Below are 26,888 nucleotides of genomic sequence, written 5' to 3'. Positions count from 1 at the left end.
AGTTTCTCAGGATCCACATATGAGTGAAAACATATGGTATCTGTCTTTCTCTGCCTGACTTATTACACTTAGCATAATACCCTCCGGTTCCATCCATGTTGCTACTAATGGCCAGATTTCATTCTTTATCATTGCCAAGTAGTATTCTATTGTATATTATGTAACATATAATTTAAGAGTGCAGGCTTGGGCAACCCCACTGGTGAGGGGTTTATGGGTGAGCTCTGGGTCTCCCACCTGTTAACGAGATGGATGAAGGTGGGCTTCCTCTTACGAGGTCAGGCATAGAACCAACAGAAGTACCAGCTGTTCACCAGAAAATAACGGTGGCATTTCTAAACCAATTTGTGGTGCGCACAGTACAGTTCCTCAACCACATTTCTACAGTTTGTAAGGAGAAACTGGCAGATCTTTCTCGTCATATATAACAAATTGAAACAACTCTCAGTATTTTAGATGCAAAGTTGTCATCTATCCAAGGCCTAGATGTCACACTTGAAGTATCTCCTATAAGTGACACTGATGTCACAAGTAAATCAATTGTATTCTGAAACCACTTCAGAGCAATCACAGCAAAACAGTTGATAAGACTCTGGACCATAGGAAAGTGAAGTAACATCAGAAAATAATTATAGCCAAGGACCCAAGATGTGCCATGTATCTCAAAGTGGCTCAAATGGATGTTCCAGTGATGGCAATAAGATTTTAAAAATGATATTGGAAGGACCTACATCTTCTTTGAGAGGTCAGAGGCTCCAGGGCCTTGTGGCAAAGGTGAAAGAAATACAAGAGAAAGTTCAGATAATCTTCCTTTAGTGATTAAGCTTAATTTTGGTAACAATTACATATGTATGTGTAGGTATTCATTTACATTCTATAAGAAAGAGAGCCTGAACTGGAACTCTTACTCAGAGAAACATCAAATGGCTATATATCCATCACCAAGTTTCTTCTGTGTTAGAAGCACAAAGCATTTATAACCTGGAGAAAAAACAAACAAACAAACAAAAAACCTGCAGGCTTTAAGCAAGCCAGATCCTAATAATGAATTTGTCACTCACAAATGACCTTGATGAGGTTATTTCTCCTAAGTCTCCATTTCATTACCAGTGAAAGGACGATAACTCCTCCATGGATCGTTATGATTATTAACCGAGAGGATATATATAAATTATGTAGCTTCATGCTGGCCACTAAGTAAATGCAGAAGGTACAGAAACTATTACTGTCATTAAGAATTTACATAGCTTCCTCAACATAAAGTCATACATTTCCAGGAAGCATGAAAGCCATCTTATTTATTGAAACAAAGCATGATGTCAGAACATTGCTATGCCTATAAGAGGCTTAAATTTGTGTGGAGTCAAACTAAAATTTTTATTTTTTTACTTTTTTTATTTTGAGAGAGAGAGAGAGAAGGAGCAAATGGTAGAGGGACAGAGAGAGGGAGAGAGAGAATCCTAAGCAGGCTCTGTGCAGCATGGAGCCTGATGTAGGAGTCAGTCTCACGAACTGAACTGTGAGAACATGACCTGCGCCAAAATCCGACCTGAGTTGGAAGCTTAACTGACTGAGCCACCCAAGCGTTCCATGTGGCGTGAAACTAAATATAAATGACACCAGTGATCCTGAGCAGAGTTATGGAGGAAGTTTCAATTTACTCAACACTGTTGTCCATTCTCTTCTTAGTTCACTATTCTTTCTGACTTCAGGGAGCTTTCCATCAAAGAATAGTAATTTATGTCCATTTCCTGTACATGGCCCATAAAGAATGTTTAATATAGATCTGTCTTCAGAATATTCATGCCAAGTGATCAATAGCTACAATGTTCATTTGCAATTTATTGGGGGATATAATTTAAATAAATATGTTTTAAGGCCAGTACTTGCCTTATATTGGTTATTTTGGGAATGATGTTTTTTTAATGTCTCAAATTTGAGATGGAGATAAAAATCTCTTTTCTATTACTAAGGATTTCTTATAGTAGGTGCCTCATTTTATTATTTATTTACATACTTACTTATTTATATTTATTCAATTTATTATTTTTTAAATGTTTTATTATTTATTTTTGAGAGAGAGAGAGATCGCATGAACAGGGGAGGAGCAGAGAGAGAGAGGGAGACACAGAAACCGAAGCAGGCTCCAGGCTCTGAGCTGTCAGCACAGAGCCCGATGTGGGCTCAAACTCACGAACCATGAGATCCTGAGCTGAGCTGAAATTAGATGCTTAATCGAGTGAGCCACCCAGGTGCCCCAGGTGCCTCCTGATTTTAAACTCATAGATATGAGTGTTGGAAAGGATTACAAAAGGTCCAGTCACTTGCTTTCAGAAAGATAGGATAGATTTTTCCTCATTCTTCATTTTAAATAACTTGAGTCTCAACAATATTAATTTCTTTTAATGTTTATTTTTGACAGAGAGAGAGAGACAGAGCATGAGTGGGGGAGGGGCAGAGAGAGAGGGAGATACAGAATCCGAAGTAGGCTCCAGGCTCTGAGCTGTCAACACAGAGCCGGATGCGGGGCTCTAACTCACAGACCCCGAGATCATGACCCAAGCTGAAGTCGAAGTCGGACCCTCAACCGACTGAGCCACCCAGGTGCCCCGAGTCTCAACAATATTAAGTAATCTGCCCATAGTCAGGTATTAAAAGTCTGGGTGGCTTGTATTGTATCTTCTGTCTTCTACTTATAGTGCCACCTAGAGCTCCATGCCTGATACTGAGGAGGAACAACCCCAAAGTGGGCCCCACTCTGTATCATTAGGAAAATGTGTCAGTAGCACCCGTAGCCAATCTAATAATGAAAGTTGTTAAGCAGAGGGACTTGCCCATCGAAGTGGATCTCTTTGAATAAAAAGCCTGACATGGATTTCTCACAGGCGCCAATGCGGTCTCAAAAGCCATTTGACTTTTTTTTTTTTTTTCTTTAATGTCTGATTGTAAAACTTTGAAATATAAAGCTTCAGCATGAAAACCCTGACATAGCCGTAACTACTGTAAAACTAGCAGGCAAAGCTATAATAATTTCAGCTTTATAATATAATCTAAAATTGAATTACTCTCATTTCATGGCAAAGTCAATATTGCTAATGGATTAAAAACATGGCTGATAAAAGTGTTGTTGAATTCATTTTTGGGGAATCACATGAAAAAAATGATTTTTCTTGTGGTCTATGGCAATTGAAACTTGGCATTAATCTGAATAGAAACTTCATGCACTTCAGTAAGTAAATGCTTGAAGGTCAAAATAAATGAGGCTAAAAGTGGGTCTTATTAAGCAGTTGTGAATTTTTTTCTGGCATATCCCCATTGAGAGATGAGGTCCCAACTATAAAAGGCCTAATCTGTGAAGGAGGCAGTCATGGCAAGAGGCTGTTTATCCATGAAGTAGAATTTCTGTCATTTCTGTAAGCGTATTCTAGGAATCAGTCAGTTGGACAATGGATTGAGAATCCTAGGAAAGAGATTTGTCTACACTACTTTCCAGCTTTGTAAATTTGGGTAAGTCTCTCTGGGTTTACTATATCTACCAAATAAGGGGATGGTCTGTAAGAATGTGATTGTTTTATGTCTCTGTGATTCTACAATATCCCATACCATGTTCACCTAATTTTAACATCTTCTGAATTTACTATCACTATCATTACTATCATGAATTTATTAACATCTGCAGATGTTAATAGTTTATTGAGGCCTGCTTTAATACTGGGTATACCTTTTTGACCCTAAAGCAAAAGTTCTTCATCTTTTCCTATCAAAAAGGATAAACACCTTAAAGATCTAAACTGAATTTGGAGGCGCCTGGGTGGCTCAGTTGGTTAAATATCTCGCTTTGGCTCAGGTCATGATCTCATGGTTCATGAGTTTAAGCCCCACATTGGGTTCTGTGCTGACAGCTGGGAGCCTGAAGCCTGCTTCATTTCTGTGTCTTCCTCACTCTCTGCCCCTCCCCCACCCATGCACAATCTCTCTCTCTCTCTCTCTCTCTCTCTCTCTCTCTCTCTCTCTCTCTCTCTCAAATGAACATTAAAAAATATTAAATTTAAATAAAAAAATAAAACAATTTCTAATTAGAGATTGCTTATATCTTCCGCTAACTACAGACTAGCGTTGAATGTTTTCTTTAGGCAACCAGTTTTAGTTATATTATACCACACTCTATCTTTTGTTTGTTTGTTTTTAATTTTTAAATTTTTTTTTATTAGAGAGAGAGGAAGCACTCAAGTGGGGGAGGGGGCAGAGACGGAGAGAGAATCTTAAGCAGATAAGATCTGGAATCATGACCTGAGCCAAAATCAAGAGTCAGGCATTCAACTGACTGAGCCACCAAGTGCTCCACAGTCTGTCTTTTGAAAAAAAATCATTCAAGCCTTCTATTGGACACACCTAATTTTTAATAATTCCACGTTGATCAAAAATATAAGTCTCAGGCTGTCAATCAGTCATCCATAGTATCTATAGTGAATGGTAAAAGCCTTGTGTTAGGATTAAGAATCTTAAATTCAATTCCTAGTTCTGTCTTCTGTGACATTTCTCTGTGTAATTGTTTTCTACTTCTCAAAACTTGTATAAAATATCACCTGTCAGAATGTGATAATTTTTCCAAAAATGTATAACTTGAGTATGATCATGATCAAACAATCCTACTCACATACACACACACCTGGTAATGCACATACACTAGCCTGTATTCTTTTTTTAAATTTTTTTATTTTTTTAACGTTTATTTATTTTTGAGACAGAGACAGAGCATGAACGGGGGAGGGTCAGAGAGAGGGAGACACAGAATCTGAAACAGGCTCCAAGCTCTGAGCGGTCAGCACAGAGCCTGACGCGGGGCTCGAACTCACGGACCACGAGATCATGACCTGAGCCGAAGTCGGATGCTTAACCGACTGAGCCACCCAGGCGCCCCACTAGCCTGTATTCTTAAAAAATGGTAGTCTTAAAAAATGATGATCTATTAGAGACAGAAAAAAAAAAAAAAGCTGACAACTGTTCCAAATTAAAAGAGACTATAAAAATGTGAAAACTAAATGAAATGCCTGGTTCTTGGCTGATTCCTGGATAGAAAAAAATCCTATTAAAGACAGAGCTGGAATAATTTGTGAAGGTTGAAATGGACTATATATTAGATAATAGTATGATAGTAATGCTAAACTTTCTATATTGAATGCTTGTGGTGTGTTCCTGTAGGAATCTGTCCTGTTTTTAGTAGCTACTTGCTCAAGTATTTAGGTTGAAGGGGTGCAATGACTGCAGTTTACTCTCAACAGATCAGCAAAATAATAATAAAAGAAGAAAAAGAATATGCCAAAATATTAACAATTGGTGAACCTAGGTGAATTTTTTTCAGAAGATCATTATACCGTTTTCAAAAAATCTTTACAGATTTTTTTTCCTATAAAATGTTTTAGAAAGATAATCTGTTTCACCACTTTGAAGGTCTCTCTCATTAGAATGAGTGTCTTTTTGTTGTTTTCGTTTGTTTGTTTTAAGCCATGGCTTTTTTGGAGATGCAGAGAAAAAGGAACCATCCTCTACTGTTGGTGGGAATGCAGACTAGTGCAGGCACTGTGGAAAACAGTATGGAAGTTCCTCAGAAGGTTAAAAATGGAATTACTCTATGATCCATTAACCATACTACAGGGTATTTATGCAAAGAATACAGAAACACTAAATCAAAAGGATATATGCATCCTTATGTTTATAGTGGCATTATTTACAATACCCAAATTATGGGAAGAGCCCAATATTGCCTGATGAATGGATATGGTGTGACACAAACACACACACACACACACACACACACAGATACACACACATATACACAGAGGAGTATTATTCAGCCATAAAAAAGAATAAAATCTTGCCATTTGCAACATGAATGGAGCTAGAGAATATAATGCTAAGTGAAATAAGTCAGAGAAAGACAAATACCATAAGATTCTACTCCTATGGAATTTAAGAAACAAAACAAATGAACAAAGGGGGAAAGCAGAGAGAGGGAGAGAGGCAAACCAAAGAACAGACTTTTAACTATAGAGAACAAACTGGTGGTTACCACAGGGGAGGTGAGTAGGGGATGAGTGAAATAAGTGATGGGAATTAAGGAGAGCACTTGTGATGAGCATTAGGTGTTGTATAGAAGTGTTGAATCACTAAATTGTATACCTGAAACTAATAGAACACTCTACTTAACTAACTGGAATTAAAATAAGAACCTAAAAAAAAAAAAAAAGCCATAGCCTTTTTAATGTATTTCACCTTCACATTTGAACTTACATAAAATATATTTGTATTCATGTTGTAAGTTCACTGGAAGAATGCAGGGACCTTAAGGACTAAGTACTTTATGCATTTTTATGTATTTTTCAGCGTCAGATAGAGTATTTGTGTATAACATGTATTCAATTCATGAATAAATTGGTTGAATAATTTAATTCAAATATGTTGAATTATACTATATGTTAGACACAGGCCTAATTTTGGGGTGCATGAATATGCCATGCATAAACCTTCCAAAGATTCCCATGGCACTTTAAAAAATGCTTCAAACATCTTTCACCCATATTTTTTTTATTTCTACTGTCTTTGACCTTGTTATATGTCTCTTCCCCTCACTCATATGCCTCAGCTACATGTGCTATATATCTATTTACAAAAAAAAATAGATTTTTGCACTTACTATACTTCCTGATCTTTAAGTAGCTTGAGGAAGAGCCAGGACAGGACACTCATATATACCTGGGAGTCAGAATAAGTGTGGCTATTGATCAGAGAAATCATTCTTGAGAAACCAGTACCAAAATTTGTCCTCCAAAAACAATGGGAGAGAGTATGCACAAAGTCAAGTTCATGGTGTTTTCAAGAACTTAAGCTAGTCAAATGTGGTGGAAACATACGGTAAGCATGGAAGCATGAGAGCTGACATAGCTGAGATAAACACATATGTATTCATGAAAATATTATAATATAATGTTAAAGAATTTTTATTTTGAATTTTAGGACAGAAGGAATTTAAGTATGGAAGCTACTCAATAAGAATTGAATTTTAGGACAAACATTCTGAATGGCAGTATGATAATAGAATAAAAAATCAAGCAATAAAAACCAAGATGGGGAGATCATTTAGAAGGCTGAATTCTTAATCCAGTTGTAAATTAAATGTGCTAGCCAGGAGTCATGGGGGTACTGGAAAATGGAGGGAGGAATGGAATTGAAAGGTATCAAAGAAATGAACTTGACAGAATTAACTTATTTCTTGGATAAATAAAGGACAGGACAAATCACTGTGTACATGATTCCTTATATCTCTGGCTTGAGGAAATAAGTTCAACGCAGTGCCATTTATTGAGAGAAATAAGAAAACTCTGCTTCTGCAAAAATGGCTAGCAATTTTGAACCAACCCACATGCTGAGAACAACTGGAAAATCTAATATTTGAAGGCATCACAGTCTTCAAGGAAGCTAGGATTTGCAGTCAAGACCTGAAACAGGATAGAGAAAAGAGGCTAATTGTTGATGTTGATTTGTTCTTGATCTACTAGAAAGCGTGGTTGAAATATGAAGAAGATGGGGGCAGAGAATCTAGAGCTGAGAACCACAGAGGTGAAACTGAATTCTCCGTGGACCTATGGATCTTAGGAATAAAAAAATGAGTTCAGGACCTACTAAAGAAGTTCTCTGATGGAAACCTTGGTCATTCATTCACTAAGCAGCTAAAAGGGCTGCATCCTAAGAATAAATGTGAATGGAAAATAAGCCACACAAGGATTAAATCCCAGTTTTGAATTGGTTTTTCTTTTTTTGAATTTTTAATGTTTATTTATTTATTTTTGAGAGAGGGAGAAAAGAGAGAGAGTGAGAACGAGCAGGGGAAGGGCAGAGAAAGAGGGAAAGAGCCTGAGCCCAATATGGGGTTGGATCTCACGAACTGTGAAATCATGACGTGAGTCGAAATCAAGTGTTGGACACTTAACCGACTCTGAGCCACCTGGGTGCCCCCCAGTTTTGAATTGTTGTAATCCTCGTTATATAAAGGAGATTTATCCTTAATCTGAGAGACAAACAATAACAGTATATCCTCTACTAGGTCATCGAGAGCCTTAAAAAATCTCTACAACTTTTTCTATAATATTCAGAAATTCTTTAATAAGAACTAAGATTAAGACTATGTAAGAACTGAACAAAGTGAGAATGAAAATACTTGCCACGTATCTGACATGAACTTTTATTTTTATTTTTTTCAAATGTTTATTATTTAGAGCAAGACACAGAGGGAATGAGGGAGAGGCAGAGAGAGAAGGACACAGAAAATCCCATATTCAATAGGGCTCCATCTCATGACCGATCATGATGAGCCGAAATCAAAAGTAGGATGCTTAATTGACTGAACCACTTAGGTGACGCTATCATCTACTTTTTAAACTTCACTGACATGAATCTTTAAAACAGCTGAATGAAATATTAATTAAATGAAGGAAATAATGCAAAATTATTCAAAGAATGGGATACAATATAAATCAATTGAAAAATTCTAGTACTAAAAAAAGTAAAATGAAATTAACTCAATATATGTATTTCACATGGCAGATTAAAAAGTGTTGAAGAGAATTAGTGGATTGAATGATATGACAGAGAAAAGTATGCTAGCTGAAGAATGCCAATAGAAAAGTATGTAATAATATAGGGAAAGTGAAAGGTATTTATGTAACTATATATTTATATAATTTAAATTTATTTCTATATTTATCTATGGAATCCCAGAGGAATAGGACAGTGAACACAAGGTAAAAAGAATGAAAACAGAAAAAATTTTCCAAAACTGAGAAAAATGCCACAGATCCAAGAACTGCAACATATTCAAGAGAAATATATAGAAAACCATAAAGTCTTAAAGGCAGCCAAAGGAAGGACAAGTCAATCTTTAAAAGAACAATACAAGGATGCACTGTTGAATTTTCATCACAAATATGGAAGCCAAAAGAATTTAATTCTTGAAAAATTAAAAATGAAGTTTACATAAAGAACTTTTAGATAAAACATAACTATGAAATTTTAGTGACCCAGTATCTCTATCTCTATCTCTATCTCTATCTCTATCTCTATCTCTATCTCTATCTCCTCTATCATCTCTATCTCTATCTCATACACACACTCATACCCCTACCTAAAAGGTACTTCATGGCAGAAAGATGACTCCTGATAATAATCCTAGAGATTCAGGGTACAATCAAGGTTGGAGAAGGGTATGCATGTGGGTACATCTGATATAACATTTATAGAATGAAATAATTATTACTTGGCATAGGGTCCTAAACGTAAAGAGAATTAAGATGCATAGTGATAATGGAACATAGGGCAGAAAGTGAATAAACAACTTAAAATATTCTCAGCACTCATTTTTGGAAAGTGGATAAAGGACCAATTCATATTAACCTTGAATAAAGTGTATATTTGTTATAGTTAGGGTAAATACTAAAAGAAAAATGAGAATGTGTAAATAATAAAATCATTGATAGATAAAATGGAACAATACATTAATAATTAATTTACCCAACACAAGTTACAAAAAGAGATATTTGTGGATATAGAACATGAGACAAATACAAAAAGGTAGTAAGATAGTAGATTTAACCCTGAATATATCAGCAGTTATATTAAGGGCCAATTTACTGATGTACACTATAAAGAGGGTCGCCTTAAAACAGAACCACTGTAAGTAGTTAGACAGCTAGAGAGATACATAAATAAATCATAGAGAAAAGTGATTGATGTGTGTTACCTCTTTTTACCTCATGTAAAGACCTGTGATGATTAAATTGGATGGTACCATCATTATACAAATACAAGAAATTTAATTTAATGAATATGTAGATATTTCATGGCTGCTGGTGTCACCATAACCTTGATACTGCAGGGCCCTTCATTTATGCCAGCATTGAATAGACATACCAGTGTCTATTCAGAACTTGAGAAGCCAGTTATCTTAATTGTGTGACACAGATCCATCTTCCTTGTTATAGTTCAAATTCAAATTATTATGGTTATATCTTCTCTGGATTCTCATTCCCAGATTGTTCAGAGCTTCCATCCCCCATGTCCCAACTGTCTGCTGTTCTCCTTGATCTCTGGACCTCTGTTCCACAACACACAAATTTCCATATATTTAAATGGTTTTTTGATTGTCCTTTGTCATTTTGCTTTGACAGCAGTCATTTTAATAGAATTCTGCCCATTCCTGCACTACCACTGGATCACAACACAGATAAGCATGTTTCTACTTCATGGTAGAAGTTAATATATCCTGGAAGTTAATGTTTCCACTCAGCTGTCTCACTGACTATGACTATCCACCTTCTGATCTCTCCCATATATTTGTTAAATATATTGATAATAAACTGAGAAACTTTTAAAAATAACTTATCCCATCCTGGTCCTGCAGTAGTTTCAATATTTTTGGGGGTAACCTATCCAAGTTCTAGTCTTTAAGTTATTTAATATACAATTTTTGTGACCTTAATTCTATAAACATGCAAGACCGTGGGTCTTGTTATTACTGGGAATCATGGTGCTCCTGTAATACCTAATTACTACATCACATTCTGACTACAGCTTTTTAAGCCCAAGCTCTTTTGTTCTTTCTTCCTACAATAACACATTTTCTGACTGTGTCCTATTTCTAAGGACTCTCACTTCCTTTATTCTGCCTTATTAATACTTTGAGTGCCTAGCTCCTTCCCTTTGTTTTCAGTCTAGTGACCTCTCCTTTCTTGATATCTTTGTTTATTCAGTATATGATTCTTTTTCCATAATTTTAAACTCAGATTTACAAGCAAACTCAACTCCCTTGCTCACTTGCAATTCCATTGCTATCCCCACACTAAACTGGACACTTGGATCAATATAAATGTTTGCCTTTTTCCATTCTTTACTGGGGTACCTAAAAAAATTACCCCACCACACCCTCCTCCCCAACTTCCAACTGCCTTCAGGGAGCTTTTGCTGCCACCACAGAGAGAACAATTTGATAAGACTTTCTAAACTATCTACCTCTTATATAAACTTAACTGTGGCTGTATCTATCTTTATCTCCCTTTCTTATTTATGAAATATAACAGTTACTTCATTCTATCTTAATTTACAACCGTACACTGTTCTCTGGATTCCATAGCATTGTGCATTTTTAAGGATAAAATTGCATTATGCTTTTATTTATCCTGTTTCTTAACTTTTTCCACGTAGGTTTTCTCAGCTTCCATACCTCAAACATAAATACATTCAAACCATCCTCAAACGAACAAACAAGCCAACATTGATCTTACATCTAATGGAACATTATTATTATTTCATTGTATTTATGGAAAAATATTCTAAAAACTACCTCTACTTGAAGAATGAGTTTCTTCAAATCCCACTCACTGTTTGGTATAATAAAGTTTCTTTACCTATCATCACACCACTGAAACTATATCAAAATCATCTTTAAAGACCACATTGTAGTTTAATTAATTAAAATATATATCTGTATTCCCTATTTCAGCAGCATTGGGTAATTGCCACAATTTAGGTTCCTTGAGAAGATGTCTCTGAGATGTAGATTAACCTGCAAAAGGTTCTTTGGGGTCAACACCTATTGGAGAGAAGGAAGGAGGATTGGGAAGAAAGAAAAGTTGAAGTGTGATGCAATCTCATCGGAGGCCTAAGCTAACCCTATGGGCCGTTCAGAAGTTGAGATGACTCTCTGGAGTTTTCCTGAGTTAGAACATGAAGAGTGCGGCTTTACACCAAGTAGTTGTTGTATGCAGACATTGAGAAGGAAATTTGGACATGGGTGAGACAGTTCTCTTCAACTAGAAAAATCCTTTCAAAGGGTTTAAAAGCTCAAGGCTGTCTGCCCACAGCACTGGCAGCTATTAGAGAAATATGTTCCTCTCTTCTGAAGGGGATCTAAGTAGTGCATCACAGCATCCAACCCAGCAGTGTTCACGAGTCCTGGCTTCCTAATAAATTTGTCTTGCCATATAGTTTACAACCATACCTACAAGACTTGTGAAGAGGAGTTAAACATTAAAAATTGATTGTGAATAGTTCTCAACTAGCTGAATTTTGGGCCTGACTGTTCATCTTATCTTCCGGTGATTATAGGAGAGATGTGCAGGGAGGAGTGCCAAACGAAAAAGCCCTTTTTATTAATGGCATGTGTGACTGCATTCTGAGGTTGTGTTCTGGTCGTGTTTCCTAATCATAAATTCTTAAACTTTTATCAGTTATAATGGAACTACATTGTGCTAACTCTAATATCAATCTCTAGCCCAGTGTGATTTATCTAATTATATACTGGACACCTCCATCACTGACATTTCAATTTAAACATATCTAAGGTGGACTCATTATCTTTCATCTGAAAAATGTTTATTTCTCTATATCCTTTTTAAAAATAAAATTTTAATATTAAATTGATCATTCATAGAGAAAAATATGCAAATAGTTGATTGTGCAGAGAAATTATAATAAATTATGCACACCCATTAAGTGCCATGTAGGACAGGAAATAAAGCATTGTGAGGATAATAGAAACCTTTTCATGCCCGTTTTTTCTCTAAAGGTAACCATTATCATAATTTTTGGCTTTTTCTTTTTTAACCTGTTTGGTCTTCCTTTTCTCCAGTTTTATTGAAATAGAACTGACATATAACATTGTATAATTATAAAATGTGCAATATGTTGATTTGATATACATATGTATTGTGAAATGATTACCACAATAAGGTTATATGTCCATTACCTCCCGTAATTACCATTTTGGGTTTTTTATGGTGAGAACATTTAACATCTACTCTCATAGCAACTTTCAAGTATTTGATACAGTATTGTTAACTATACTCACCATGCTGTACAAAAAATGCCCCCCATTTATTCCTCTTATAATTGGAAATTTTTATCCTTTGACCAACATTTCCCCAGTTCTCCCATATCTCAACCCCTGGCAACCACCATTCTATTCTATACTCTGTTGTCCTGACTTTGACATCAGGACACACACACACACACACACACACACACACACACACCCCACATTTTCTTTATCCATGCATCCATCTATGGACGTTTAGGTTTCTTCTTTAATTTTATTCATTCCACCAAAAGCTAACCCTTATAAACAAAATGAACATATAATCTCTTTATATCTTATGATTCTCTCATTGTACTTAATGTAAATTAATGAACATTAACACAGGTTTTAGAGATTGTTGTGTGAGAGGAAGAATGTAAACAATTCTTGACTGGAGAGTTTGTTCAACACATAAAGCCATGGTGGATATTAATGCCAAGCCCATAGCATTCTTAAAGAATTGTGTTAAAAATAGTTTTTTCTATCTTTTGATATTTACTTTCTCAATATAAACAGCTATCCCTGGAAATTGGGATCACTAGTCATACTCCCATTCCTATTTTAAAAATTCTTTCTTCTTTGGGGCACCTGGATGTCTCAGTCAATTGAGCATCTCTTGATTTTGGCTCAGATCATGATCTCAGTGTTGTGAGATCCAGCCCTGCATCAAGCTCTGTGCCAGGCATGGAGCCTGCTTAAGATTCTCTCTCTTTCCTTTACTGCTCCCTCTCTCTCTCTCTCTAAAATAAATAAATACATCAAAAATGTTAAAAATGTATTTATCATTTAGATATTAACATAAAAAGACATCAATTCATTATTTTTTCACCAAACACTTCTGAGATGCTACTATCTAAAGGGAAATGGATAAGACACCATGTCTGTAAAGCAAACATAACTGTTGGTGAAAAGTTCACAGACTATCATTACTAAGGAAGTAGAATATATTCTCATAAAAGTGATTTGATTGATTCAACTAAATCAATAAATTAAATTGAAGAGTTCAGTAGAACCTAGATATGTGAAGACAGTATCAAGATTACCTGGGAGCATTAAAAACTCCAGTACTGGTCACCAATCAGTTCTTAACATATACTTGTTGAATTGAATGATGTGTTTTGCGTTTTGTGCAGTGCTTTTTTTACCATAAAAAATATTAGTCAAGGGAAAGATAAATGTACACTCTTGCATCTCAATAATGAAGACATTTTGAAGTATTGCACTGATGTACATGTGATTGATTAGAATACTTCAAAGTACTTCTTGTTTGTAGAAGTGAAAATAAAATAAAACTTCCCTATTGCAATGGAAAAATTTGTCTTTAGAATTAATGTTAAATGATTATGCATGGCTGTTCTCTCCATTTTAGGCTTTGGTAGAATTTTAATAATGTAGACACTAACATGCATTATGTTGATAAGATTCTATCAGTCGGTTGTATAGGTGGTGAATTTATGCCCATTAATTTGAAATGTGAGTTTGAGAAAAAAAATAACTAATTGGATAGATTGTCCAACTTGTAAGATTTATTATTTCATTTTGAATTGATTACTTCTATCAAAAGGCATAGATTTACTTGATATAATTAAACAACCCGGCTATTTGCTGTTATTTGGTAACTAGCATATTTTCAGGGCATAGTGCGATGGATGAATTGATCTACCAAACACAATTACACCTGTTCACTGGGCTTATAAAAGAGTGCTAAGAAATTCCAATAAGTAATTTCAATCTGTTCTAATAAATGGAAACTAAATCTGAAAAGCTGTTGGATCTGAGACAAGAAAGAAAGTACAAACAGTTTATTTTGTTTTGTAAGTTTGTCCTTTGATAGTTCTTACATTTATCCAGTGAAAATAACAAAGCACACATCAGTCTGGCATAAAAGAAAGTAGATGTGGATTTTTCTCCCACATTGCAGAATATTATTATTCATGTAGTGCGTAGTTTTCAGATATTGAGCAATTGTTCTCCATGCTTTCAGCGTAGTGAAAAAAAAATAATAAAGCAAGGCTGTTTAAAGCAGGAAAAATTACACTGTGAAGGACTGAATTTCAGTGATGTGTCCCCATCATGTAGGCCAGTGTATCCCCTAATGGTAATACAGACTGGAGTTATTTGTCTGGATCATTGTTGGGGTGAACACAGCTGCCAGGAGTCAAGGAACAAGTGATGAATGAGATAAACATTTATGTGTTGTATCATGGTATCTAGTAAAATGAAGAAGTAGATGCTTTCACTTACAAAATAGAAAGCAAAACAAATTGAAACAAAAACAACTAAGTCATTTAACTAATAGGTGTATGTTTTTTTTGTTTCTTTTTTTGTTTTGTTCTGTTCTGTTTTCACTCAGAAGTCTGCAAGCATGCCTGCTTGCAGGCATTCAGGGCTGCCACTAAAGCTTGGTAATGCTTTTGGAAGCGGGCTATTTTAATAGTTGTGTTATACCATCTTTAGTGCATAAGCCTTCACCCTTACACTTACCCCTTTTATCACTTAAGATAGGTAGGAAGATTCTGTGGTATTTACATATACCTATGCCTCAGAAGCTCAACACAACCCAAGTGTATTTTGCTCACTCAGAGTCCAATGTGCATCCAAACAAATCTCTGTGGCAGCCCTCCTCCATGTTATAACAAAACATTCCAAGCCACTTTGATCTGTTGGTTCAGCCATCTCATCACGATGTTTCCATATCCCCTAATGCAAATGAAAAAAAAGAGTAACACTGTGGTTTTTTCACTGCCTCAGCCTGAAAGCAACACATGACATGTCTATCCATATTCTGTCATATCGGGCAATGGGTATATGCCCTTTGTATGTAGCCATGACACAGGGGGATTTGGATATTGGGAGTAACAGGAATGTTACTTATCACTGTAAGGTTATAAGGTGGCAGTCGTATACATAATAGTAACTTCACGCTGTATGCATGCATTCTGAGGATAAAAAAAACAGAAAGGGTTTAGGCGTCTGACTTCGACTCAGGTCATGATCTCACGGTCCGTGAGTTCAAGCCCCGCATCAGGCTCTGTGTTGACTGCTTGCTCAGAGCCTGGAACCTGCTTCGGATTCTGTGTCTCCTTCTTTCTCTGCCCCTCCCCCGCTCATGCTTTGTCTCACTCTGTTTCTCAAAAATAAATAAATGTTAAAAAAATTAAAAAAAAAAAAACAGAAAGGGGTAGGGGCAGATGAATTGAGAAAGGAAGGGATGAAAAATACTTTTACCTAGTTATACTTACTTTTTTATTTGGAGAAGCACATTAGTACTAAGACGGTTTTTTTCTTAATAGAAAAGGTGGGTTGTGCTGTTTTGCACAAATAATTTTGTAAGAATATTTTGCCTCAGAGAACATTATACAGTGTTGTCCAGATGGTGGTGAATGGGCTATTTGAATTGCAAACACTGAGGTTGAATTTTTGTTTATTATCTAGCTTTGGGAAGAAGTAGTCCCCACTGCCCCATCACACTAAGGTGCTGTGTATTGCTGTTGGCATCATCAGGCTCGTATATAATGTGATTCATGAAGCTTAGAAGTGAGTCTTCTTCCCATGTATCACTACAGTCCAAAGTTACAGAATCCACATGGATGTCAGTTTGAGGCCATGGAATCATGTAAGTTGTAGAGGATATTACCTTTGGAATAGAGCCATAAAAATTGCCAAGAATGAAGCTTGAAAGGTAAATGCTGCAGAATGCTGTAGAGCCAGGACTAACAGAAGACCATGCAAAGAATTGATCTGAAATGTACTTAAGAGCCTCTACTGACTTTCAGGCTGGAACACTAGATTTCCTTCTAGAACCTCCAGAATTAGCAGCCTCTTAGTGGAAGTGTTTTTTGGGCTAACCCATGAGTGTGCTGGCAGTTGCCTCCACGATGTCAGATGTTGTGTTTTGGGGAAAAGACAAATCTTTTGGGGACTTACTGGGATTGGTACTTACTCCCATTCCTGCCCATCAATGTTTTAAAATGCCAAGGCTTAGAAAAGAACAATAGTTGCAAGTTACTGTTGTGACTCTTAGTAACTTTTCTAACTCCAAGGAGTCATAATGATAATAATGTAAAATAGTATTCAGTTTATGTCATGGAAATCAACTATGCTTATTGTAGGGGTATTAAAAGTTAGGTATTTTCAAACAGAGACTAGGCCACATCATGCTATACCATACCATACCATACCATACCATACCATGCCATGCCATGCCATGCCATGCCATGCCATACCATACCATTTATGTTTAATATAAATGTCTTCTCAGTTCTGCTTTGATTTTTCTCTGTTTAGCCTTCACTCAAACTTGAAGTTGTTCTTAACTGATATCTATTGGCTAGCAGGGTAGTTGAACATAAATATTCTGTAATCTTACTTCCTAGTTCCAATTACTGGTTCTGGTACATTGTGATCTTTAGTAAGTTAATGAAACTGTCTGATTTTGGGGTTTCTTCTCATGGAAAAAGATAAAAATAGTACCAGTGTTCTCATGATGTTAAAATACAATGCATTTAAAGTTTTATTATTATTATTATTAATTATTAATCCAGTGACTCAAGGAATACTTTATGAAGGGAATTGTGAGTACTAGTAGCATTTTTGATCCCAAATTATTGCTTGTGACACTAGAAATGTTAAAAATAGACTAAAAAGTATAAGGGGTGGACGTTTCTTCTGTTCTTTACAATGGGAGGTCTGATATATATACTAGTTCAAAGATGAGATATTATTATAATCCACATATAAATTATTTCTTTCTTATTTCAAGTTTTATTTAAATTCTAGTTAGTTAACATGTATAATAAAATTGGCTTCACGTGTAGAATTTAGTGATTTATTGCTTACATATCACACCCAGTACTCATCATGAGTGCCCTCCTTAATATTCATTACCCATTTAGCTCATCCCCCACCCACCTACCTCCATCAACCCTCAGTTTGTTCTCTGTAATTAAGAGTCTCTTATGGTTTGCTTCTCTTTCTTTTAATTTTTTCCCCTTTCCCCTATGTTCCTCTGTTTTATTTCCCAAATTCCACACATGAACGAAATCATATGGATTTGTCTTTCTCTGACTGGCTTCTTTCATTAGCAAACACACTCTAGCTCCATCCACATTGTTGCAAATGGCAAGATTTCATTCTTTTTGATGGTTGAGTTTATATATATATATATATATATATATATATATATACATATATATATATATATATATATATATATATATATATATGCCAATTCTTCTTTATCCATTCATCAGCCAATGGACATATAAATTATTTCCAATGAAACTTAGGAAAATGTAGAAATTCTTTGAATGGAACACACTACTTAGTTTTGAAATCTCCAAAGTGTCTCTGGGTTAAAGGGGACTAAGAAGGTCCTCTACTCCCATTCCTTAAATGCCATTTTGAGAATGGAATTATTAAAGATCCATTCTTTGCTTTCCAGTATTGAATCTTCTATAATATTCGATTTGGTTTTTCATATTCAAATGTCAACACATCATGTATCTAACAGACTAGTTCTAGAACATTGATGATATATGAATGAGAACTGCTGGCCATCTGGGCACATTAAAGGTCTAATAGTTAGCGATAAACATTGTTTTTACTATGATATTTTAGTCTTTTTTTCCCTTGTAATATGTTTATTCCAGGGACTCTTCTAAAATATCCAATATCTTTGAAATCTTTTAAAAATTATAAGAAGCTTTTCTAATATCATTAGTTGAAATAAATTAGCTCCTCCTGATTGAGTCCTGACTGTGTCAGGTAATTCATTAAGCCCTGTACAAACTATATTGTTTAAATCTTGTATCTGCACAATGAGGTCAGTATCATCTCCACTTTCTACAAAGGTTGAGTGCTTTGAGACACAGTCTCTCTTCCCACTGCCTATACTTCTGGCAGTTGTCTGTTTTGAAACAATCTCTCTGTCTCTGTCTCTCTCTGTCTCTGTCTCTCTCTCTCTGTCTCTGTCTCTCTCTTTTTTTTCTTTACCCAGTGCCTGCTAGTCATATGATGATGTTTTTGTTTCTTGGTTGAATGAATGAATTAGTTAAAGGAACTAGCAAAATGGAATGATTAGTTTTGCTATGAAGGTTTATCAAATCAAAATAAAGGTAAGATTTATACAATTAACAGTACTTTAGATCTGGGCAGTTCTAGAAAGCACATTTTTAAACAGACCGTCTAGACTAGAGGCTGAGAAAGAAGGATATTAAAAATAATTAAAATAAAATATTTTTTCATTTAGTTGTAAATGTTAGTAAATAGTTACATGCCACTAAGCATTTCTTCCATAAAATAGACTAGTGTATTTCAACACTTTCTACCCGATCTTTACTTTGATCAACAGAATAATATATGACCTCCTTTAATGTTACTTAAAATTTGAAATTATATTATTATCAACAAATGGAACTGGGGAGAATTAGATGTCTATATTTAAAAAATAATGTTGACTCTCACTTTGCCCCTTGTACAAAAATAAGCTCAAAATGTAACACTTAGAAGTATACATTTCTAAAAGAAAATATGGAGAAAAACTCTATAAACTTGGGTTAGACAAAGATTTTTTAAATAGATACAAAGCACATGAACCCTAAAAGAATACATTGATAAATTGGACTTAATCCAAATTTAAAACAACTTATTCTCTGAAAGACACTGCTAAGACAATAAAAATATAACACATAGACTGGGAGAAATGACTTGAAAATCATACATAAGGTAAGTCATATCCTGAGTATATAAAGAAGTCTCAAAATGCAGTGTTAATAGATACCCATTAAGAAAATGGACAACATATTTGAATAAACATTTCAACAAATAAGATATTTGGATAGTAAACAAGTATATGAAAAGGTGATCAACATCACTGGTTATTAGGCAAATAAAATTCAAAAACTAAAACTGCAATGACATATAACAACTTATCTATTAGAATGACTAAAATTTTAAAAACTGACCATACCACATGCTTCTGAGCAGGGAGGACTCTTACACACTTCTAGAGGAAAATGTAAAATGGTACAGATATTTTGTTAAATGATTTGTCAGTGTCTTAAAAAATTAAATATACACCTACCGTATGATCTCCCCTTTCCATGCCTGCATAGTTGCCTAAGAGAAAAGAAAGCATATATTCCTAGAAAAACTTCTACACATAGAGCAACATTATTTGTAATAGCTAAACTGTAGAACAACTCAATTTCCCCATAAATAGATAAATGGATAAACAAATTGTAATATATCCATACACTAGAATTCTACTCAGCAATATAAAAGGAATAAACTATTAATATATAAGATACAGAGAAATCTCAAAATAGTTATGCTGAGAGAAATAAGCCAGATAATAAAAGAAGTCATACTGTATGACTTCATCCATAGAAACATCTGAAAAATCCAAACTAATATATATTGACAGAAATCATGCCAGTGGTTGTCTGGGGGTGGAGAGAGGGAAATCAAGGAAGAGATTATAAGGAGGCACCAAGAAACTTTAGGAAGTAATTAATGTGTTCATTACTTTGTTGTGGTGATAGTTTTATAGGTACATAATATGTCAAAACTTAATAAAACATAAAACTTTATCCCTTAAATATGTGCAATTTTACCTTGATGCTATTTTTTTAAAAGCTCATCAAACTCTTAAAAAAAGATAATTATATTTACTGAAATTGGAATTATCGAGGTGCCTGCATGGCTCAGTCAGTTAAGCGTCTGACTTAGGCTCAGGTCATGATCTCATGGTTCGTGAGTTCAAGGCCCACATTGGGCTCTATGCTGACAGCTCAGAGCCTGGAGCCTGCTTTGGATTCTGTCTCCCTCTCTTTTCCCTTCCCCCATTCACACTCTCTCTCTTTCTCTTTCTCTCTTTCAAAAAAAAAACATTAATTTTTTTCAATTATTCTGAAACAATGCTTAATAAAATAGACACTATAAATAACATAAATTAATTGAATGAATGAATGAATGAATGAATGAATAAAATATGCTTTTTCAAACTGTGCTGGAGATTGTGATCCATCCCTGTCCCTTAAGAATTTCATTCTGGAGGACTAAGCCTACTTATAGGCCACTTAGCTTGCAGACTTCAAACCACTATCATGTACTATTTTTGTTCTCTTTAAAAATAACTCCTTCGATTTATAAAGTTCCTTATAGTCAAAAAGCTCTAAGATGCTCTTGTATGTATATATGTACTAAAGAGTAAGCTTTGCAAATAATGACACACTTGTATAGACCATTGTGTTTTCTTTTTCAAACAACTTCTACATACATGATCTCATTTGATCCTCATGTATTTCCTCATTCATTTTCCCAAAATCCTTCTCACAGACAACTAACTCCCCAGCATTCTGGCATATGTTGTAGCGTCATTGCCATTACCACTTATCAACAGAATACACATCTGATCCGCCTCTGCCTCCAAAGTCTTTCATGCATGATTATTTGTGGTAAAGCCAGAGAATGCCAGGCCAGAAGTACTTTTGAAAATTACCTCAAACCCCTTATTTTACAGATGACATTGAAGCCCATAAAACTTGCTGTCCTACTTAGGAATCTAAAAGGACCCTGATGACATGCCCATCAAATCTAAAGTTCTCAGTCTGGCATGCAAAACATAGTTCTACCATATCTCCCTGACAATATCATCTTTATTCCCAAAAAGTTACTTTCATGACATCTATCACATTCAATATTTTTGACAACATATCCATTTCTCTTAGATTTTATTTATTATTATTGTTATTATTTTCTTTCAGTGGCCCAGAAGACAGTAAGCTCAATGACAGCAATGATTATCTCTGTTTTACGTAACACCAGAGTCTATAACATTGTCTCATACAAGTTCAACTTAGTAATTATTTGTTGAGTGATCAAAAGGATAATGAATAACACTTGGCATGTTTATTTCCTCTCAAATACACTAGGCTTCTAACTCCCACAACATTACAGGTTCAAACCCCTCCTTTTTGTTTCTTTATGGAATGTTCATTTGATGGTGAAAGTAAGTACATAGATGAAGGAAATGAGGATTAGAGTACTTAATTACTGCTTAGCCAGTACTGAACATGGTATTTCTTTTTTCTTTTAAGTTGATTTGTTTATTTTGAGAGACAGAGAGAGAGAGTGAAGAGAGAGAGATCATGTGCACGAGTGGGGGAAAAGCAGAGAGGGAGAGATTAAATCCCAAGCAGGTTCAATGCTGCAGCACAGAGCCCTACATGGTGCTCGAACCAAACCATGAGATCATGACCTCTGCTGAGATCAAGAATCAGACACAACCAACCAAGCCACCCAGGCACCCTTAGACATGATATTTCTAGATTAAATTATTACACTTGAACTTCTTCCTCACCCCATAGAGAATTACTATATGGAGTTCTCTGCAAACAAAATGGAAGAGCTCCACACCTTCACATATTATTTTAAGCTAGGTTGTTGTGATATACTGTGAAATCAGGGCAAACACTTTTGAAATGAGTCCAAAAGGCACACACATTAACAGCATATAATTGTGTATTATACAAATACATCAAAATTTTTTTGACTTTCTTGAAACTAATATCTTATATCTAGCATCCTCAACTATTTCATGTAGACCAAATAGTTTGTAAATATGTGCTTGAAGAACTCCAAAAAATGTTTATAAAATGCAATTGAACCATGATGTGTCTATTTGTTTTCATTTTATGCATAGTTCTAGCAAGTATGGATATAAGCTTTTGCAGAACAGAGACTTTTTTTTTTTTTAATTTTTTTTTTATTTTTTAATATATGAAATTTACTGTCAAATTGGTTTCCATACAACACCCAGTGCTCATCCCAAAAGGTGCCCTCCTCAATACCCATCACCCACCCTGCCCTCCCTCCCACCCTGCCCTCCCTCCCACCCCCCATCAACCCTCAGTTTGTTCTCAGTTTTTAACAGTCTCTAATGCTTTGGCTCTCTCCCACTCTAACCTCTTTTTTTTTTTTTTTTTTCCTTCCCCTCCCCCATGGGTTTCTGTTATGTTTCTCAGGATCCACATAAGAGTGAAACCATATGGTATCTGTCTTTCAGAACAGAGACTTTTAAAGCATCAAATAAGAAACACTGAGGGGAGATTCTAACTAGAGTCTGAACAGAAGATGTATAGTCAGCAACAGGGCTTTAGGAAGGGACTACACCCCAAAAAACTAGCAGAAGTAGAATCAAGAGTACAGGAACCCAGTCTCATAATTACCAGTAAATCTGAATAATATTTTTCATTTAAAAAGTATCTTCATGTTATTTCAGACTTAAAAAAAAACAGTAGTATAAAAATCTGTGGAATCCTTTCATCCAGATTCTTCCACATGTTTGCATTTCACTATATTTGTCCCCTCTCTCCACCCCATCCACTTTCTTTCTGTTATCATTTCTTCTCTGAACCATTTAAGATTAAACTGTAGAGGGGCACTGGGGTGGCTCAATTGGTTGAGCGTCCAACTTCAGCTCACGTCCTGATCTCACAGTTGTTGAGTTCTAGCCCTGCCCTGGGATCTCTACTGTCAGCACCCAGCCCACTTCGGATCCTCTGTCCCTGCCTTTCTCTGCCTCTCCCCCAGCTCATGCTCTCTTTCTCAACAATAAACAAACATGTATTAAAAAAAAAAAAAGATTAAGTTGTAGAATGATGCAAGATTCCAGCTTATTCCTGAATAATCCAGTGTGTATTCCCTTAAACAAGAAAATTACCTGAATTAATCACAGAATGGTTATCAAAATCAAGAAATAAACATCAATACACCTGCAGATCCTATTCTCATTTCATCATTTATCCTAATGACATTTTTATAGTCATGTCTCCTTAGACTGTTTTAATATGGAACAGTTCTTGAGTCCATTTTTGTATTTAATGACTGATTTTTTTTAAGTTTTTTTAGGGGCACCTGGGTGGTTCAGTCAGTTAAGCGTCTGACTTCAGCTCAGGTCATGATCTCATGGCTCATGTTTGAGCCCGGCATCAGGCTCTCTGTTGTCAGCATGGAATCTGGTTCAGATTCTCTCCCCTTCTCTCTCTTTCCTCTCTGTTTCTCTCAAAATAAATAAATAAACTTTAAAAAATAAAGTTTTTTTTTAAATTCCAATTAGTTAACGTACAGTGTAATATTAGTTTCAGGTGTACAATACAGTGATTCACTACTTCCATACATCACCTAATGCTGATCACAACAAGTGCACTCCTTAATCCCCATCACCTATTTCATCCATTCCCCACAACCACCTTCCTTCTGGTAACCATCAGTCTGTTCTCTATATTTAAGAATCTGTGGGGCGCCTGGGTGGCGCAGTCGGTTAAGCGTCCGACTTCAGCCAGGTCACGATCTCGCGGTCCGGTCCGTGAGTTCGAGCCCCGCGTCAGGCTCTGGGCTGATGGCTCGGAGCCTGGAGCCTGTTTCTGATTCTGTGTCTCCCTCTCTCTCTGCCCCTCCCCCGTTCATGCTCTGTCTCTCTCTGTCCCAAAAATAAATAAAAAACGTTGAAAAAAAAAATTAAAAAAAAAAAAATAAAGAAGAATCTGTTTCTTGGTTTGCCACTTTCTCTGACCCTCCTCTCCTTTCCCTCTGCTCACTTGTTTTGTTTCTTAAATTCTACATGTGCATGAGATCATATGGTAGTTGTCTTTCTCTGACTGACTTATTTCGCTTAGCATAATTCTCTCTAGCGCCATCTATGTCATTGCAAATGGCAAGATTTCATTCTTTTTATGGCTGAATAATATTCCATTGTGTATACATATCACTTCTTTATCCATTCATCAATCGATGGACACATGGTATTTCCATAATTTAGCTATTGTAGTCAATGCTGCTATAAATACTGTGGTGCATTTATCTCTTGGAATTAGTATTTTTTTTATTCTTTGTGTAAATACCTAGTAGTAAAATTGCTATGTCATAGGATTGTTCAACTTTTAACTTTTTGAGGAACATCAATACTGTTGTCCAGAGTGCCTGCACCAGTTTGCATTCCCACCAACAGTGCAAGAGGGTTCCTGTTTTTCCACATTCTCACCAACACCTGTTGTTTCTTGCATTGTTGATTTTTAGTCATTCTGACATCTCATTGTACTTTTGATTTTCATTTTCCTGATGATGAATGATGTTGGGCATCTCTTCTTATGCCTGTTGGCTATCTGTTTGTATTCTTTGGAAAAATGTCCATTTATGTCTTCCACTCATTTTTAAAAATTTTTTTAACGTTTATTTATTTTTGAGACAGAGAGAGACAGAGCATGAATGGGGGAGGGTCAGAGAGAGGGAGACACAGAATCTGAAACAGGCTCTAGGCTCTGAGCTGTCAGCACAGAGCCCAATGCGGGGCTTGAATTCACTGACCACGAGATCATGACGTGAGCCGAAGTCGGCCGCTTAACTGACTGAGCCACCCAGGCGCCCCTTCCACTCATTTTTTAAATGGACTAATCACTTTTTGGGTGTTGAGTTTTATACATTCTTTATATATTTTGGACACCAACCTTTTATCAGATATGTAATTTGCAAATATCTTCTCCATTCTATAGGTTGTCTTTTGGTTTTGTTGATTGTTCCCTTTGCTGTACAGAAGACTTTTATTTTGATAGTTGGTAGTGCTGATAGTTGTTTTTTACCTTTGTTTCCCTTGCCTCAAGGGGCCTATCTAGAAAAAAAAGTTGCTACAGCTGATGTCAAAGAAGTCATTGCCTGTGTTCTTTTCTAGGATTTTGTTGTTTGTAGGTCTCACATTTAGGCTTTTTTGGTGAGTATTTTTTTGTGTTCATGAGATCAACCATTGTTCAAAAAACAAAGAAGGGACTTATATGTTAATTACTAGTATCTTCCAAGCATAATAATCTTCGATAACTACATTAATTCATTTGGTTAAATGTACATTTATTATTACGTTTACCAAGCATTAAGTTGATATATTTGTAGAACACTATATACAATGATATGGGTCATAAAAAATTGATGGATAATGTATGGCTTTAGCTTTGGAAAAGTGATATTTATTAAATTTCAAGATTAAAAGATTGACTGTATAGGGACACCTGGGTGCCTCAGTTGCTTAAGCATCTGACTTAGGCTCAGGTCATGATCTTGCTGTTTGTGAGTTCAAACTCAACGTCGGGCTCTGATCTGGCAGCTCAGAGCCTGGAGTCTGCTTGATATTCTGTGTCTCCCTCTCTCTCTGCCTCTCCCCTGCTTGTATTCTCTCTCTCTCTCTCTCTCTCTCTCTCTCTCTCTCTCTCAAAAATAAACATTAAAAATTAAAAAAAAAAAAGAATGGCCTTATAGACCATTTTTTCCTAATAACTAATATATGTATCCCTATGGCAGAAAATGACTCTTTGAATGACAGCTGTATTTGCAATCCCTGTTTGTGGAAAACAAAAGATGACTCTGCTTTACTAAGTGGGTAAAGGAGAGGGCTTGACTTGAAAGAAGTTCTGATTCCCCAAAATGTAGGAAGTGGCCTTTTTTCAGGGACAGTCTGTATTGGACCCTGTCTCCCAGCCAATCAGAAGCTTTCTCTGAGGGTATCTAGATGGAGGTGGGAAGGCATGCAGAGCCAGGTATGTGGTAGTATAAAGTAAGCAGAGGCAGAAATCAGCTGGGGCCTGCAGTGGAGGAAATCTAGAGTGGGGACAGTGTGTCCTAAATGCTGCAAGGATACTGAGTTCACTAGGTTCCCAGACCTGCACAACATCCTGAGTCATATTGCATTTTCCTAAGATTTCGGTGGCTATTCAGATGCCTTTTGGTAACTCTTGTGTTACCAAAGTAGGTTTCTTAAGATAAGTTCCCAATAACTGAGGTGAAATTATCCTAACAAAACCTCACCCCGAAAAGGTGTTTGATCATTAAGTCATGTAACAAGGTTTCTAGACATCCTAAGATTTTAGCAATTGTTTTTTACAATTACCATTACCAAATAGTGAAAGTGGCAAAAGTGTATTTATTAAATATTCAT

General features: G+C 35.7%; 1 pseudogene; it reads left to right on the top strand.

The window, feature by feature from the left end:
- Positions 1-248: 248 nt before the first annotated feature.
- Positions 249-26,888, top strand: part of LOC102950582 — a 43,733-nt pseudogene continuing 17,093 nt past the window's right edge.

This window comes from Panthera tigris, chromosome A3 (assembly GCF_018350195.1).
Source record: "Panthera tigris isolate Pti1 chromosome A3, P.tigris_Pti1_mat1.1, whole genome shotgun sequence".
NCBI classification, from domain to species: Eukaryota; Metazoa; Chordata; class Mammalia; order Carnivora; family Felidae; genus Panthera; species Panthera tigris.
This window is presented reverse-complemented; position numbering and strand designations above follow the sequence as displayed.